This window comes from Danio rerio, chromosome 10 (assembly GCF_052040795.2).
Source record: "Danio rerio strain M-AB ecotype USA chromosome 10, GRCz13ab, whole genome shotgun sequence".
Classification (NCBI taxonomy): Eukaryota; Metazoa; Chordata; class Actinopteri; order Cypriniformes; family Danionidae; genus Danio; species Danio rerio.
The window spans coordinates 5578132-5595554 of NC_141030.1; the positions used below are offsets into that span (position 1 = coordinate 5578132).

Below are 17423 nucleotides of genomic sequence, written 5' to 3' on the forward strand. Positions count from 1 at the left end.
CACCTGACAAGAACCCATCAGCTTCATATTTTGTATGGAATATTCACATTTCATTAGACTAGTTATCTCAGACAAACACTGTAGTGCTTTTTAATTTTGTCCATAAACATTTATCAGTGTCAGCTTGTTATCCTCTGAGAAAATGGTTGATGATCGCCTAGCAATCTTCATATAACCCCCCCCCCCCACCCCCCGTTTCATTCAGCATTGACAATAATACAAATGAACTTTTATGCCTGTAATGGCACTTTTTATATTTAGAAATAACAGAATGTTATTGCTGCCCCAAAAAAGATTTGGTTACATCTTCAAAAATAACTTAAAAGAAAAATCATCCTGTTTTGAAACGACATGAATATAATAGTACATTTTCATTTTTAGCTGCACTGCACCTTTATTTAGTTTTATAAGGGAAATATGAAATATGAACATAACTATGTGCTTAGCCAAAAATATAATAAAGTGGAACAAAAGTAACTGATTCATAAAACCAAACACTGTTTAACAATCAAAATGATTTTGAAGTCAGGGTAAATGTCAGAATGACCAGCTGAGGAAAGCCTGCTTCCCAGTAAAATATAGGTAATTTTACAAGATTATACTGTGAAATCACAGTAATGGACTTTGCTACTGTGAAGGGCTGTAATTTCACAGTAATTTAATGTAACAAAATCACAGCAAATTGCTGTGAAGTACCTCACGGTAATTTGCTGTGAATTTACATACAGTATTTTAATGTAAAAGTAATGCTATTATTAGCCAGGAATTTACTGTGAATTTAAGGTTAATTGTTTTACAGTGTAGCTTTTAAACAAAAATGTTATTGTAAACTGTGGTTCTTAAAAAGAAATTGTTCACCCAAACATTTCCTCACCATTTCCTCACACTCAAGTGGTTCTAAATCTAACTTTTATGAATTTCTTTCTTTTGTTAAACACAAAACAACATATTGTGAGGAACATTGAAAAAAAAATCAGCCTTTGATATTCATAGGAGGAGCAAACAAAGTATATGGAAATCACTGACTACTGCTTTGGCTGCTTTACTGGCTTTTCAGAATATCGTCTTGTGCCTTTAACAGAAGAAAGAATTCATTTTAGGGGGATTTTTCCCTTTAAATATCTTTAAATTGTCATTGATCCATTATGATTAGTTAGGAGTGTTCTTTAGATCTTTTAGACAAAGAAACCGGAGCCTCAGAGTCACATCTATGGACTGAAAGGTTTATTGGCTAAAGCAAACTTTTTGGTAAAGTTTGAACGGTAAGGTTTCGAACTCCCATAATTGAACTTTTGTTTTGGTCTGATTTTGTTTGAAATTATGTCACACAATTGATGTTAAGAGTTGTATATACTGTAGGCCTGCACGAAATTGGAAAAATTTGTTATTGCGATTATTTTTCTGCACTAAATATTGCGATAAGAATACAATTTCACAAGACAGTTTGAATAGCTCTCATTGATGGTTTCCTAGTCCGTCTAACAGTGTTCAGGTACAAAAATTAAATAATCAATGCAAATGCTTGTCTTACTTTTTGTCTTGTTTCCAGTCCAAATACCAAAAACATTCTTAGACCAAGTAAAAAGGCTGGGTAGTTTTCACCATCAGAAGATATAAGTGAAAACTAAAAGTTTTTTTTTTTTTTGCTGGTTTAAAGGAAATTATCTGCAGTGGGGTAAGTGAAATCTTGTTTTTCCACATGAAATGTAGATATTTTTTATTAAAAACAAGACAAAGTCTGAGTAACAATGTTTTTTTTTTTTTTGCATAAATCATATAAATTCCAAATAAATACAGTGATTAAATACAATTCTGTAACCCCTGGTCAACTATAATTCAGAATTATTATTAAGCATCTTGTGATGTGATTATTGCGAATACACACTTTGCCATATTGATCTTGAAACACTATATTGTGCAGCCCTAATATACCGTATCATAACAGACACAGTTTCCGGATTAACATCAATACATGGCCTTGTATATGACCTTGAATAAAGCTTACAAAATATTAATATCAAAACTGAGCATACCTACTAATATTTTCTGATTGAAAAGAAAGTAGACGAAGAGTTAATTTTGTCTTTTTGCATATACGTTTTAAAGCTTTTAAAAAAAAATATTAACAGTATTGTTCAGTCATTTGTTTTTAGGTAATTTTTATCCATATTTCCAAGTTATACCAACAAACTTCAATATAAACGTATATCTTTCCTCCCCTCTTTTTCTTATGTTTGTTAAAGAAAGAAATGATTGCCAACGTGGCCTGTAGGCGTGCAAGTACACACAAAAACACATGCAAACGTCTGTGCACACACAAAATTCTCATGCACAAACAAGTACTGTTGATTAACATCTTACAAGGCACTAGATTAAAGGCCATTTCTTCCAGTTTCTGAAAACACATCAGCTAGAGGATCGGCCATTTCCTCATCTAAACACATCAAGCGGTATTTATGGAGACGCACAGCTGGTTTTTACCTATGCTTTGCCCAGCAGGATTCACACCTAATGAAATATGTTTGTTCCATTCAAGTTTGGACTAAATAAAACACGCTGGTATTTTACAGGTGTACAGTGTAACTCCTCAAACTCAAATGTCCAAATAACCCATAGATGTTCCTGCCAAAATTTACACTTAGTCTGTTATTGGGTGAAGTGGCTTTTTAGAGGCTTGTGGCTTACTCGGTATGATAAAGAGGAAAGTATAGCTCAAAAGAGAGAAAAAAACCTTGTAAATCGGTGAGGATTTAACAGTAGATCACGTAGCTTAAGTTTCTAATGTCTTAGTAAAATATTCAAATGCTTAACTTAATGATCAAATGCCTGAAGTTTTATTATGAAGGACGCCTGTGCAATAATGCAATACAGTATTGATGAACATACTGTATAAACGATCAATGAGAAATTATTTTGTCAAATGTATCTGCTATGTAATAGCCTACTAAACCTTTAAACTAAATAAAAAAAAAGCACAAAGCTTCATATTTAGGAGGAAAACACTCAAGTAATTCTAAGCTTTTTGTTTGATGTTGATTTTAGTCTAGTAAGTGTTTATATTGAAATACTTTATATGTATATTTTATAGCCCGTTTCCACTGAGTGGTACGGTACAGTTCAATGAGCTTTTATGATCGTTTCTACTGTTAAATTGTACCTAAAAGCGAATCGTACCATACAACTTTTTGGTCACCCTTTGCAAAGGGTACCAACAGGCCCAAAGGGTACCATAAGGCGGAGACGCGCAGCTGAACGCTATTGGTTTACAGAGATGCGTCACTCGTAGAAGCAGGAGAATGAAAACAAAGCAAGCACCATTTTTAAAAACACAGTCGAAACATTACACCGTAATAATATACACATAATAACAAGCCATGGTTGACTCGAGCTCAAACAAACCTTGTTGTCGTCTTGATGAACAGCCATAAAACCAAGAAGATGAAAGAATGAAGAACTGAAATCAGCTCAAATGTTCTTAAATTAAACATTACAGTAATTTACAGTAAATTCACAGTAAATATTTAATGACAGCTCAGAGCCACCGTACAAGCAAAAAGCTAAATACAGATAGGATTACTTTAGAAAATGAGGCAATAATTAATTCCATTTAGCGTTTTAGATTCTTTTGAATACGGTAACCATCACATGCGCTTGTTATAATCATTATAAATATGCCGATCAAACTAAATATAATCTTACATAAACAACACATCGCAAGCTACGCGTTGATAATAACAAGTAATCATATTAGATTACAAACAACCCAACAAATTGTTTAGCACGTGTGCATTGCTGCTATTATGTTTACACGTGATATTTTTCCTGAGGCGATTTAAACCAAAATACACAATAACACTCTGTCAAACATATCTACAATGATACGGAATATGGTCACTTACTGAGTTATTAACGCACAGCAATACCACACAAAGGACTGACTTTGGAGGAATAAACAATGTGAGGTAATCCCTGCGCACTGAACATGCTCGACCCACGGATGCGCGAGGCAGGCATTTCTGAATGATTATGTAATTATCTGCTTAAAGGTATCGGCCTAATTTTGACATCAGACTGATAACGATATCATTAAAAGTAGCCTTTATCGGCCGATAACGATATGGCTGCCGATATTTTGTGCGGATCTAACCCTAACCCATACGAATTAGAAAAAAGGTATATAGGACAGTCATAAGGACAGAACAATATGCCGATCAAACTAAATATAATCTTACATAAACAACACATGGCAAGCTATGCGTTGATAATAGCAAATAATCATGTTAGATTACAAACAACCCAACAAATTGTTTAGCACGTGTGCATTGCTGCAATTATGTTTACACATGTGATATTTTTCCTGAGGCAATTTAAACCAAAATACACAATGACAGTCTATTAAACATATCTACAATGATACGGAATATGGCCACTTACTGTGTTATTAACGCACAGCAATACCACACAAAGGACGGACTTTAGAGGAATAAACAATGTGAGGTAATCCCTGCGCACTGAACATGCTCGACCCACGGATGCGCGAGGCAGGCATTTCTGAATGATTATGTAATTATCTGCTTAAAGGTATCGGCCTAATTTTGACATCAGACTGATAACGATATCATTAAAAGTAGCCTTTATCGGCCGATAACGATATGGCTGCCGATATTTTGTGCGGATCTAACCCTAACCCATACGAATTAGAAAAAAGGTATATAGGACAGTCATAAGGACAGAACAATATGCCGATCAAACTAAATATAATCTTACATAAACAACACATGGCAAGCTATGCGTTGATAATAGCAAATAATCATATTAGATTACAAACAACCCAACAAATTGTTTAGCACGTGTGCATTGCTGCAATTATGTTTACACATGTGATATTTTTCCTGAGGCAATTTAAACCAAAATACACAATGACAGTCTATTAAACATATCTACAATGATACGGAATATTGTCACTTACTGTGTTATTAACGCACAGCAATACCACACAAAGGACGGACTTTAGAGGAATAAACAATGTGAGGTAATCCCTGCGCACTGAACATGCTCAACCCACGGATGCGCGAGGCAGGCATTTCTGAATGATTATGTAATTATTTGCTTAAAGGTATCGGCCTAATTTTGACATCAGACTGATAACGATATCATTAAAAGTAGCCTTTACCGGCCGATAATGATATGGCTGCCGATATTTTGTGCGTATCTAACCCTAACCCTTACGAATTAGAAAAAAGGTATATAGGACAGTCATAAGGACAGAACAATATGCCGATCAAACTAAATATAATCTTACATAAATGTAGCAAGTACGATTGATTTGTCGCGATAGCGTATTTTTCAATGTGGGCCAATTGGTCAGAAGAGAAAGAACGGCTACTGGAGAGAGAAAAGCAGCACAGCAGGTGAGTGAATAATCAGACACAGTCAGTTTTTTCCTTCAATATAGTTTATATAATTAGAAATATGTTATGAGTTTGTGAATTTCTGTCCAATAAGCATAAGTATTTATGTATATATAGGTTCGATATAGGTTATATAGGTTATAAATTATATAGGTTATAAATTATAATAATAAAAAGTAAATAATTTTCTCTTTTTTTCTTTACACAGATGAACGTGAAGTCAATATACAGTTAAAACAAAGTTGTGATCAAGACAGTTGAGAAATTTCAAACACTTGTACAAAATGAAAATAAAAATCTTAGAAAGCTACAACACTGTGTTACCCTTTGTATCAAACAAAGTAAAGAAGGCAATAAATTTGTGATAAAAAATACTCTGTATTCTCAAATGTAATAAATAAAAGAAAATAAAGAAATAAATCAATAATAAATATACCAACTCTACTCAAATGCAGGCTATAATTCAATATTCACACTTTTAACTCAATAAATCATTAATGTGCTCAAATAAATCACCTCTCTGTTTAAAGAATCAATACACGGTTCAAATGAATCACCTCCCTGTTCAAAAGATCGCTACTCTGTTAAAATGAATCACCTCACTGTTCAAAGAATCAAAACTCTGTTCAAATGAATCGTTCGCTACTCAAAAGATTCGTTTTGCTGTCCAAAGGATTTGTTTCGCTTTCAGATGATTCGTTCCACCGGTTGCCGTTCACAGTTCAATACCAAGGATTTCGTGAAAGAGAACTGTTGATTCTCTTAGCTCAGTTCCAGTAAAGGTTTTCCGTTGAGGATTTTAGGAAAAGTAAGAAGGAAAAGCGGAAGGTCGCGATGAGTCCGAGTCTCGTTTCTCCAAACAATCAAAAGAACTCTCCTACCAGTCCGGTGGCACAAACACACAGTCTAACAGGAGAGTCGGTTCCGTGGGTGGCTCGCCGTAAGTTTCTCCTCGAGTCCAACGTGAATTAGGGACTCATCACAGATGCTTCGACACACACAAAAAACCCAGCCTTGCAAAACACAAGGCAAATATAAATTAATAGAATGTCTTTAACAATAAATCTCATATGTACACGCTTCATATGCACATTTACTTAACATATATACACACATTTTTGACACTACTTGAAATCATGTTAAAATGAAAACAAAAATAAACACAAACTCACCAAGGAAATCACTCAAAATCAAAGCGAAAACCCAGGAAAACTCCAGGTGGCACTCGTGTGCAGATTTCACTCTCATATACAAATGACGCTTTTTCTCTCAATCCTTAATCAAAAATATATTACATAAATCATTGCAGCATCTTATTAATGGTAAAATTGCACAGTTAATACGAATTTAGAACATTAAAAGATATAAATCTAATAATTTTCTACTGATAATACAATAACAACTTACTTCTCTCACTCCCTTGCAAACACTAAATCACCATAGCAACAGTAAACACAAACTAACAGACAAGCGAGATTTGTTATTGTTTGGAAAGCTGATCTGCTGCTAAAGTGTAAGGCACGATGATGTCATTCTAAAGCACTACTCCCTTGAATGCTGTATAATACTCTTTTATAAATTATTTATATAAATAAATAATTTTAATGTATATTATTTAATCGAGTATTCTGCCAGTGTTTTTTCTCATATTTATAAGGGTATTTCTATTTTTTCTATTGCTGTGTAGTAACAACTAGTAACCTGGGTTATCCGGGTTACATTCTCCCCGCCTGGAATCTATGCAGGTCCCTCTGCATCTTTTAGGCTGCGTAACGGCAGCAGAAGGGAACATTTTCTGCATTAAAAGAGAGGCTTCTCTGGGGCAATCAGACTCCTCTAAAGATGCAGTGACTGCTGTACTGAGACCTTGTAGTAAGGATTGTATAACCAGAGAAAGAGGATTCCCTAATTGAGAGTACTGTAGCCTTTGTGGTGGCTCACGGTGTCTTTGCGAACGTCTCAATGTATTTCTTTCAACCTGGTCGATCACTGCCTGGCCACTGTGAATATTTCTCTGATCAGCTTCATCATCTATTTCACTCAATATTTCCAGTTCATCTCTCTGTTCCAATAGTTCTTGATCATTTACTACAGGTACGTTTCTTAACATATCTGGTCTAACAGAATCCATTACAGGTGTGTTCTCTCTTTCAGGTTCACTCATGGGACAGTTTTCATCTTCAGGTAAGTAAGGTAAGTTCTCTTGTGGTATCTCTATTGCAGGACAGTCATTGATTTTACTTTTCACGACTCTTGTTTTACTAGAAAGTTCTGCAATCGGCCTGTCTCTTGAAGGCTTAACATGTCTTGGATTGAAGAGGATTCTGCTCTCTACTTTTGGTAAGTGTCTACGTGAGTAGTGATCCATTGAATCATCCTCAGAGTCAGAACTCTCAGTCTTAGTATCAGGTTCTCTTGCACTAGTGTTTGCTCGAGTTCTAGGTCTGCGGGGTGGTTTAGGTTTTACTGGCTCAGGCATGCTTTCTTGTAAGAATCCACAGGGCAGCAGCAAGTCTCGATGCAGTGTGCGAAGTGGGCCATCCCTGCCTTCTGGACTAACAGTATAAACAGGTAAGTCTCCCGCCTTCTTTAACACAACATAGATTTCTTTCTCCCACTTATCAGCCAATTTATGCTTTCCTCTTAGCTTGACATTCCGTACTAGAACACGATCTCCAACCTCAAGGAATGAGGTGACTACTCGCTCATCAAATCGTTTTTTGTTCCTTCTTGCTAATTTTGAGGCATTCTCAGTAGCTATTCTATAGCTTTCCTCTAAGCGATCTTTCAGATTTCTCACATAAATGGAATGAGATGGGGATGACCCAGTAGCAGGTAAACCAAATGCTATGTCTACTGGCAGCCGAGGCTGTCTCCCAAACATCAGCTCGTAAGGTGAGAATCCTGTTGTGTCATTACGAGTGCAATTGTAAGCATGGACTAATGGTTTAACAAAGTCTTTCCAATAGGTCTTTTGTTTGTCCTCCAGGGTCCCTAACATTTGTAGCAATGTTCTGTTGAAACGTTCTACAGGGTTGCCTCTGGGATGGTAAGGCGTAGTTCTTACTTTTTGTATTCCTGCTATGCCACACAGTTCTTTGATTATTCTTGACTCAAAGTCGGGCCCCTGATCACTCAGAATTCTTTCAGGAAACCCGTAATGGATGAAAAAGTTGTCCCATAAGCATTTGGCCACAGTTTCAGCTTTCTGGTTTCTAGTGGGCACTGCAACAGCATACTTGGTGAAATGATCAGTAATTACAAGGATGTCTTTAGTGTTGCTTCGATCAGGCTCTAGTGACAAGTAGTCTATGCAGACTAGTTCAAGGGGTCTGCTGGTTGTGATATTCACAAGGGGTGCAGCCCGCTCAGGAGGGGTCTTTCGTTTTACACATCGCTCACAGGTCTTTACTTTCTCTTCCACAGTTATTGCCATTTTTGGCCAGTAAAAACGGGCTCTAGCCAGGTCCAAAGTCCTTTCAATTCCGAGATGCCCCATGTCATTGTGCAGATTTTTTAATACATTTCCTCTGAGCTTTTTGGGCAAGGCCAACTGATACAATACGCCTCTTGGGTCCTGTCTCTTTCTAAATAAGATTCCATTCTTGAACTCAAAGCGGTCCCACTCTCTTAGCCACAAAGCTACTTCTGCAGGCTCTACTTTCCCATGAGGTTTCTTTCCAGAATTAAGGTGCCTAATTACTTTTTCAAGCACTGGATCAGTTCTTTGACATTCTTTTAACTCTTCCTCTGACATTTGGGGAAGAACTGGAAGGCCTCCTGCCTCCTGCTGGAATTCTTGGGGTACTGCATCAACACTTTGGGACAGTGATTCTACCACAGTAAGTTGAGAATACGGTAGGTTAGAATCACCACAGCTCTGATATACTTGGTGTCGTTCACAGAGGGCTTTTACTGCATCGGGCAAGATAACTTGTTGTTCTGTCTCAGCTAAGTGATGGAGAGTGAATTGTTTGATTCTTTCACGTTCTTTCTGAGAGGCGAAATCATCAATCTGTTCATCATGGGGCCGTCTTGAGAGTCCATCTGCATCTAGATTTCTTTTGCCTGCACGATACTGAATCTTAAAATTGAATGTTGACAGGCTGGACAGCCATCTGTAACTGGTTGCATCGAGTTTTGCAGATGTTAATATGTAGGTGAGTGGGTTGCTGTCTGTAATCACAGTGAACTCTCCTCCATACAGATAGTCACTGAATTTGGCTGTGACTGCCCACTTGAGTGCAAGGAACTCTAATTTGTGAGCGGGGTACTTTGCTTCACTTTTAGTTAGTCCCCTACTTGCAAAGGCAATCACCCTCATTCGACCTTCCTGCTCTTGATAAAGAGCTGCTCCAAGTCCAACAGTGCTGGCATCAGTGGTCAACACATAGGGGAGTCTAGGATCTGCGTATCCTAGGACTGGAGCAGAGGTCAACTTCTCTATGATTGTGTTAAATGCCCACTGACAATCCTGGTTCCATCGCTCTCCAAACTGTTCTTTAGGATCCAGGTAAGGTGTACTTTTTGTGGGGTTTCGTTTCTGATTTTTCTGCAGTGGGGGATATCCAATAGTAAGGTCATTAAGGGGTCTTGTGATTTTTGAGAAGTCTTGAACGAACCTTCTGTAGTATCCTGCAAATCCAAGAAAAGATTTCAGTTCTTTAAGGTTTTTAGGTCTTGGCCAGGTTTTGAGAGCTTCAATTTTGGTTGGATCTGTTTCAACACCATTCTGAGAGACTATGTGGCCTAAGTACTGGACTGATGTTTGGAAAAACTTGCACTTCTTGGGAGAAAGCTTTAATCCGTATTCTTTTAGTCGTGTCAGGACTTGCAAGAGTTTGGCTTTGTGCTCTTCTAATGTCTTGGAAAAGACAATAAGGTCGTCTATGAAAACTAGGACGTCTTTTCTGTTAAGATCACCCATGCATCGCTCCATCAGCCTCTGAAATGTACTTGGTGCATTAGTGACGCCTTGAGGCATTCTGTTGAATTCATAGAATCCTAAAGGACAGACGAATGCAGTCTTTGATTTATCAGCCTCTTCCATCTCAATTTGATAAAAGCCTGATTTTAAGTCGAGAACTGAAAACCATTTGGAGCCAGATAGAACAGAAAAGGCTTCCTCCAAATTAGGCAGGGCATATGCATCTTTTACAGTTTGCGAGTTTAACTTTCTGAAGTCAATGCAGAGGCGTACATCATTGTTTTTCTTTCTTACTACTACAATTGGAGAAGCAAAAGAGGATTCAGATTCTCTGATGATGTTTGCATCAAGGAGTTCTTTAAGATGCCGTCTTACAGCATCGACATCCTGGGGATGGATAGGCCGAGCACGCTGCTTGAATGGGGTGCTATCACTGAGATGGATATGGTGTTTTACTTTGTTTGTGTGGCCATAATCCAAGTCATGAAGTGCAAATACATCCTGCATGGAGTTTACAAGATCAGTTATCTTTTCCTTCCAATCATTTGATAACGGAGAGTCACCAAAGTCAGGGATGATTCTATTTTGTGCAGGATTTGTAACTTTGCTCACAGAAGCATTTACTGGTTTTCTTCCCTCAATCACACTTTGTACAGCATGTACTTCGGCCAATACTGCTTTTGGAGGAATAGTTAAATCAATTTGTGTCTCATTTCTTAGCACTATTGGTATTTGGACATTGCGTTTTGCAGGTAGAGAATGCAAACTGCTTGCCACAAGTAATCCACCAGGCAAAGATGACGATACTGAGGGTTCAATTGTAACACAAGTCTCTGAGAGTGGCCCAATAACTTTGACGCATCCATTAAGAACTACAGTACTTCCAGCTGCTATCACTTCAGGCATGTCTCCTTTTACTTTCACTTGGCCCAGGACATTCACACCAGCCTGCTGCAGTCTTGCTTCTAGAACTCTTATCACAGCTTGATACCCTTGATAACGTGACATAACTCTGGGCTTGACTGTTTGAGCATGACCAGCATATAAGACATCTAGGGTGTTAGTGCCAATAAGGATTTGGGGTGTTTGTGTTAGGTCTGGGACAACTAGGGCCAATGTTGGAACTTCGGCCTCAGTTCCTAAAAACTCTTGTGGAAACTTTAGAGTCAGTTCAACATATCCAAGGTAAGGAACAGCTTGGCCGTTTGCCCCTTCAACCTCCAACAGATGATTCAATGGCTGCATAGGATGTCGTGACAGGTAGCGGTTGTAGAAAGACATGGGGACTGTTGTGACTTGAGACCCTGTGTCTAGCAAGCAGTTCACTTCCTTTTCTTCAATTTTGACTCTAGCAGTACACTTCATTCCCACTAGTCCGGCTGGTAACTTTAAGGAGTTCCTGGTATCTGTATGCTTATTAAGTGACTGTTGATTATTTGGGCTTTGTTTTCTCTCAGTCCCCATCCGCCCTGCGATAGAGACTGATTTTAGTTTAAAGGCACTGTGGCTCCTCCATTTCTAAGATCCCACTCAGCTTGTTTCTCTCTTAATTTTTGTCTCTTTTCTTCAACTCTTAATGGGTTTGGTGCATTTTCACAGTAAATGGCAAAATGACCATCATCTCCACAGCGAAAGCAATACCATGGTCTGGGTCGATTGGTTCTTAATTCAGTGTTTTTTTGCCTTTCATTTCTCTCTCGACTGACACCAAAATCACTAGGATTATTACTCTGTTGAGGGGATTTCTGAAACTGCTTTCTCTGTGCTCCAGAAGTGGCAAGTTGGACTTTAAGCTCTGCTATCTGTCCTTTTAGTTGCTGAAGCTCACTTGCCTCAGTTCTCTCCCTTGCTTCCTGGTCAGCTGCTGTTTTAATGGCAGTGATTTGGCTTTGGAGAGCCATAATCTCCTTTTTCAAAGCATCAGCTTTAGATGTTTCAGGACACTGGGTTTTACTTTTCTGTTTAGAGACTTTCTGTTTTGGATTGTCAAATGCTGGAATATTAGTTGCATCCACTTCAAGTGAGTTATTAAAGTGAGCAGACTGTTGGTGAGTTATTGTTCTTAATTTGAGTGGGGTTGGTGAGGGTCTGCCCAAACCAAGATGCTTTCTCATTCTCTCTTCTTTTGAAGTTTTCTTCTCCTCAGCAGTTCTTAAGAGTACTGCTAACTCAGCAAAGGAGAGTGGATCAGCTTTTATTCTCTCTAGCTGCAATTCAACTATCAAGGCATTGTCCCAACAGCCACGGCAGAACTGTTTCAGGAGATAACGGTCTCGTTCACTCTCCGCAATTCCTCCACGCCTAATGGTAGTGCACAGGAGCACATACAATCTATGAAGATAGGCAGATGATTTTTCACCAGGATCCTGCAGAGTGTTTATGAACTTTGCTAATAATTCATCTCCATCTTCCACTGAACCGTAAACAGACTCTAGTAACCTCAGACACTCAGAAAGGGATAACTCATTCAACAAATAGTCAACGCTTGTCCGCCATGTGTCGAAGTCAGGCTCATTACCTGGACGAGGCATCCTTCCAGAAAAGGCTTTTAAGCGGAAAGAAGCACTGTGTTGGGGCACTGTTTCACTCATCTTCACAACATGTTCCATAATTACTCTCTGAATGTCTGGGGGGTGCATAGAGGATATAGGAATTCTCACAGATACAGAATTGGCTTCTGTTAAACTATGGGGCGATGTAGTACTCATGTTCACCTTGGCTGGGTTGTTATTATCAATTTTTAGAGCAGATGGCTTGAAACTTCCAGTTCGCTGAGGGGTGTTAGTTACACTTGTCAAGACTTTTGTGCTGGATTTTAAATTTTCAAGTCCACAATCTTCTCTGTGTGATGCATCATCCAAATGTGTCACCCCATTCATTTTCATTGAATTTTGCTTAATGATATCTTGTTGGGATTCTACATTTTTATCCTCTAGTGACTTCAGTTGCTTTGCTGTGTCGCTAGATGTGGCGGTGCTGTAAGCAGTACTCAATTTGTGTATGCGGAATATAACGCTCATATCAGTAGGGCTTACGATAGTCAAAGGCAATTGAGGCTCAATGTTGCAAATGGCGGAGTTGTGTGAAAACTCAACAACTGCATTATGATGAAATACAGACTGCGGATCATCAATCAGAAAGTTTTGCCGTATAGAACCAAATCTCAAAAGGTAGGATTCTACGACTTCATCTGTTTCAGTTAGGGTTAAACCACTAATAATCACTGCATTTTCTATTTTAACGTCTTCTCGTTCTATGACATCCATTGTAATGTTATATTTTCACTATATATGCGTATTTCAATAATTATTCACCTCAAAAGCTGCTGCTTTCTCGCTCCTGGCTGGCTCGCCAAGATTGTAGCAAGTACGATTGATTTGTCGCGATAGCGTATTTTTCAATGTGGGCCAATTGGTCAGAAGAGAAAGAACGGCTACTGGAGAGAGAAAAGCAGCACAGCAGGTGAGTGAATAATCAGACACAGTCAGTTTTTTCCTTCAATATAGTTTATATAATTAGAAATATGTTATGAGTTTGTGAATTTCTGTCCAATAAGCATAAGTATTTATGTATATATAGGTTCGATATAGGTTATATAGGTTATAAATTATATAGGTTATAAATTATAATAATAAAAAGTAAATAATTTTCTCTTTTTTTCTTTACACAGATGAACGTGAAGTCAATATACAGTTAAAACAAAGTTGTGATCAAGACAGTTGAGAAATTTCAAACACTTGTACAAAATGAAAATAAAAATCTTAGAAAGCTACAACACTGTGTTACCCTTTGTATCAAACAAAGTAAAGAAGGCAATAAATTTGTGATAAAAAATACTCTGTATTCTCAAATGTAATAAATAAAAGAAAATAAAGAAATAAATCAATAATAAATATACCAACTCTACTCAAATGCAGGCTATAATTCAATATTCACACTTTTAACTCAATAAATCATTAATGTGCTCAAATAAATCACCTCTCTGTTTAAAGAATCAATACACGGTTCAAATGAATCACCTCCCTGTTCAAAAGATCGCTACTCTGTTAAAATGAATCACCTCACTGTTCAAAGAATCAAAACTCTGTTCAAATGAATCGTTCGCTACTCAAAAGATTCGTTTTGCTGTCCAAAGGATTTGTTTCGCTTTCAGATGATTCGTTCCACCGGTTGCCGTTCACAGTTCAATACCAAGGATTTCGTGAAAGAGAACTGTTGATTCTCTTAGCTCAGTTCCAGTAAAGGTTTTCCGTTGAGGATTTTAGGAAAAGTAAGAAGGAAAAGCGGAAGGTCGCGATGAGTCCGAGTCTCGTTTCTCCAAACAATCAAAAGAACTCTCCTACCAGTCCGGTGGCACAAACACACAGTCTAACAGGAGAGTCGGTTCCGTGGGTGGCTCGCCGTAAGTTTCTCCTCGAGTCCAACGTGAATTAGGGACTCATCACAGATGCTTCGACACACACAAAAAACCCAGCCTTGCAAAACACAAGGCAAATATAAATTAATAGAATGTCTTTAACAATAAATCTCATATGTACACGCTTCATATGCACATTTACTTAACATATATACACACATTTTTGACACTACTTGAAATCATGTTAAAATGAAAACAAAAATAAACACAAACTCACCAAGGAAATCACTCAAAATCAAAGCGAAAACCCAGGAAAACTCCAGGTGGCACTCGTGTGCAGATTTCACTCTCATATACAAATGACGCTTTTTCTCTCAATCCTTAATCAAAAATATATTACATAAATCATTGCAGCATCTTATTAATGGTAAAATTGCACAGTTAATACGAATTTAGAACATTAAAAGATATAAATCTAATAATTTTCTACTGATAATACAATAACAACTTACTTCTCTCACTCCCTTGCAAACACTAAATCACCATAGCAACAGTAAACACAAACTAACAGACAAGCGAGATTTGTTATTGTTTGGAAAGCTGATCTGCTGCTAAAGTGTAAGGCACGATGATGTCATTCTAAAGCACTACTCCCTTGAATGCTGTATAATACTCTTTTATAAATTATTTATATAAATAAATAATTTTAATGTATATTATTTAATCGAGTATTCTGCCAGTGTTTTTTCTCATATTTATAAGGGTATTTCTATTTTTTCTATTGCTGTGTAGTAACAACTAGTAACCTGGGTTATCCGGGTTACATAAACAACACATGGCAAGCTATGCGTTGATAATAACAAATAATCATATTAGATTACAAACAACCCAACAAATTGTTTAGCACGTGTGCATTGCTGCAATTATGTTTACACATGTGATATTTTTCCTGAGGCAATTTAAACCAAATTACAAAATGACAGTCTATTAAACATATCTACAATGATACGGAATATGGCCACTTACTGTGTTATTAACGCACAGCAATACCACATAAAGGACGGACTTTGGAGGAATAAACAATGTGAGGTAAGCTCTGCGCACTGAACAAGCTCGACCCACGCATGCGGGAGGCAGGCAGTTCTGTATGATTACGTAATTATCTGCTTAAAGATATCGGCCTAATTTTGACATCAGACTGATAACGATATCATTAAAAGTAGCCTTTATCGGCCAATAACGATATGACTGCCGATATATTGTGCGTATCTAACCCTAACCCATACAAATTAGCCAAATATATAGGGCAGTCATAAGGACAGAACAATGACTTGTAGAAATTTGTTGTGCTCTATAAATGCATATAATATCAGACTTTACTTTGTCTTTGAATATGCAATAGGCCCAGAATCCAACAATGTTTTAGCACACATTGTGAGTTTGATGGTGCAAAAACATTCATTTTTCTGAATGGCACTTAAATAAGACATCCGTAATTCCTGCAGATCTTACGTACTAACAAGAATTTGAGAAACGTCCTTCCCTGGACCTCTCCCACTGCAAGAGAAACGCACATCAAGCTAGCCTCTCCTGATAAAGCTGAAGTCTGTAATCCGTACACCTTCATGAATCAAGCATCTGTAGCAAAGCTTCCATGGTATTTGCTGGAGAAATGAAGTGCATTATGGCCGTCAGCCAGCGCTAGATCTAGCCTACAGTTATGCGGGTTCATCACGCATCCGTCAACAGTGAGCGGCCTCATTGACGTCTGCTGCGGCAGGTGTTCACCGCAGCTCACCGCATTCCTTCAGGTGACGGAGCCCACAGATACTGATCCTCAGAGCCTTTTAAATTAGATAAGGGAAAGAAAAAATACTAATAACCCAAAGGCATGTTCTGCTGGCTTTACACTGCCAGGAAGGAATTTATTCAGAAATTCAGCGTTCACTTCATAATCTGTGCTGACAAGTATTTTTTTAGTTTAAATAGTTATAAAGCCAAGCAAAGTAGGGGTGTGTGATATTTATTGTCTTCAAAGGGTGTAATGCTCATGGTACAGTTTGTATCATGGTTTAATGTTGTGGTTTTTGGTACAGTTCTGCATATATGTTCAGTAAAAAACAGGACGCCCCATTAATAAAATGAAAGAAAAAAAATCTACCTACAAGCTAGGGCTGCACGGTATTGGAAAAATCTATTAGGCAAGTTATTGTATAACGATGGTTTGTTCTCTAGATTAACGAAAAAATATAGCATAAAGGGCCTAATAATTTTGACCATAAAATGTCTTTTAAAAAATTAAAAACTGCATTTATTTTAGCTGAAACAAAACAAATAAGACTTTCTCCAGAAGAAAAAATATTATCAGACATACTGTGAAAATTTCCTTGCTCTGTTAAACATCATTTGGGAAATATTTAAAAAAAAAAGAAAACAAAAATTCGAAGGAGGTTTAATAATTCTGATTTCATTTGTGGATATTCATTCATTCATTTTCTTGTCGGCTTAGTCCCTTTATTCATCAGGGGTCGCCACAGCGGAATGAACCGCCAACTTATCCAGCAAGTTTTTACGCAGCAGATGCCCTTCCGGCTGCAACCCATTTCTGGGAAACATCCACACACACACATTCACACACACACTCATACACTACGGACAATTTAGCCTACCCAATTCACCTGTACCGCATGTCTTTGGACTGTGGGGGAAACCGGAGCACCCGGAGGAA

The 17423-nt window shown here is 37.6% G+C and overlaps 1 protein-coding gene and 2 long non-coding RNA genes across 4 annotated transcripts in view; 2 read left to right on the top strand and 1 right to left on the bottom strand.

Annotated features, from left to right (window-relative positions):
* Positions 1-17423, top strand: part of ror2 (receptor tyrosine kinase-like orphan receptor 2) — a 137949-nt gene that overhangs the window by 12558 nt on the left and 107968 nt on the right. The window lies entirely within an intron of this gene.
* LOC147834978 (uncharacterized) lies at positions 1752-16816 on the top strand. Its single transcript, XR_015500818.1, has 3 exons — positions 1752-3962; positions 4498-4720; positions 16006-16816. It is a non-coding gene; the product is annotated as an uncharacterized LOC147834978 (long non-coding RNA).
* LOC103911709 (uncharacterized) lies at positions 5770-6920 on the bottom strand. Its single transcript, XR_015500787.1, has 3 exons — positions 6819-6920; positions 6584-6686; positions 5770-6424 (listed from the first exon to the last, which is right to left on the bottom strand). It is a non-coding gene; the product is annotated as an uncharacterized LOC103911709 (long non-coding RNA).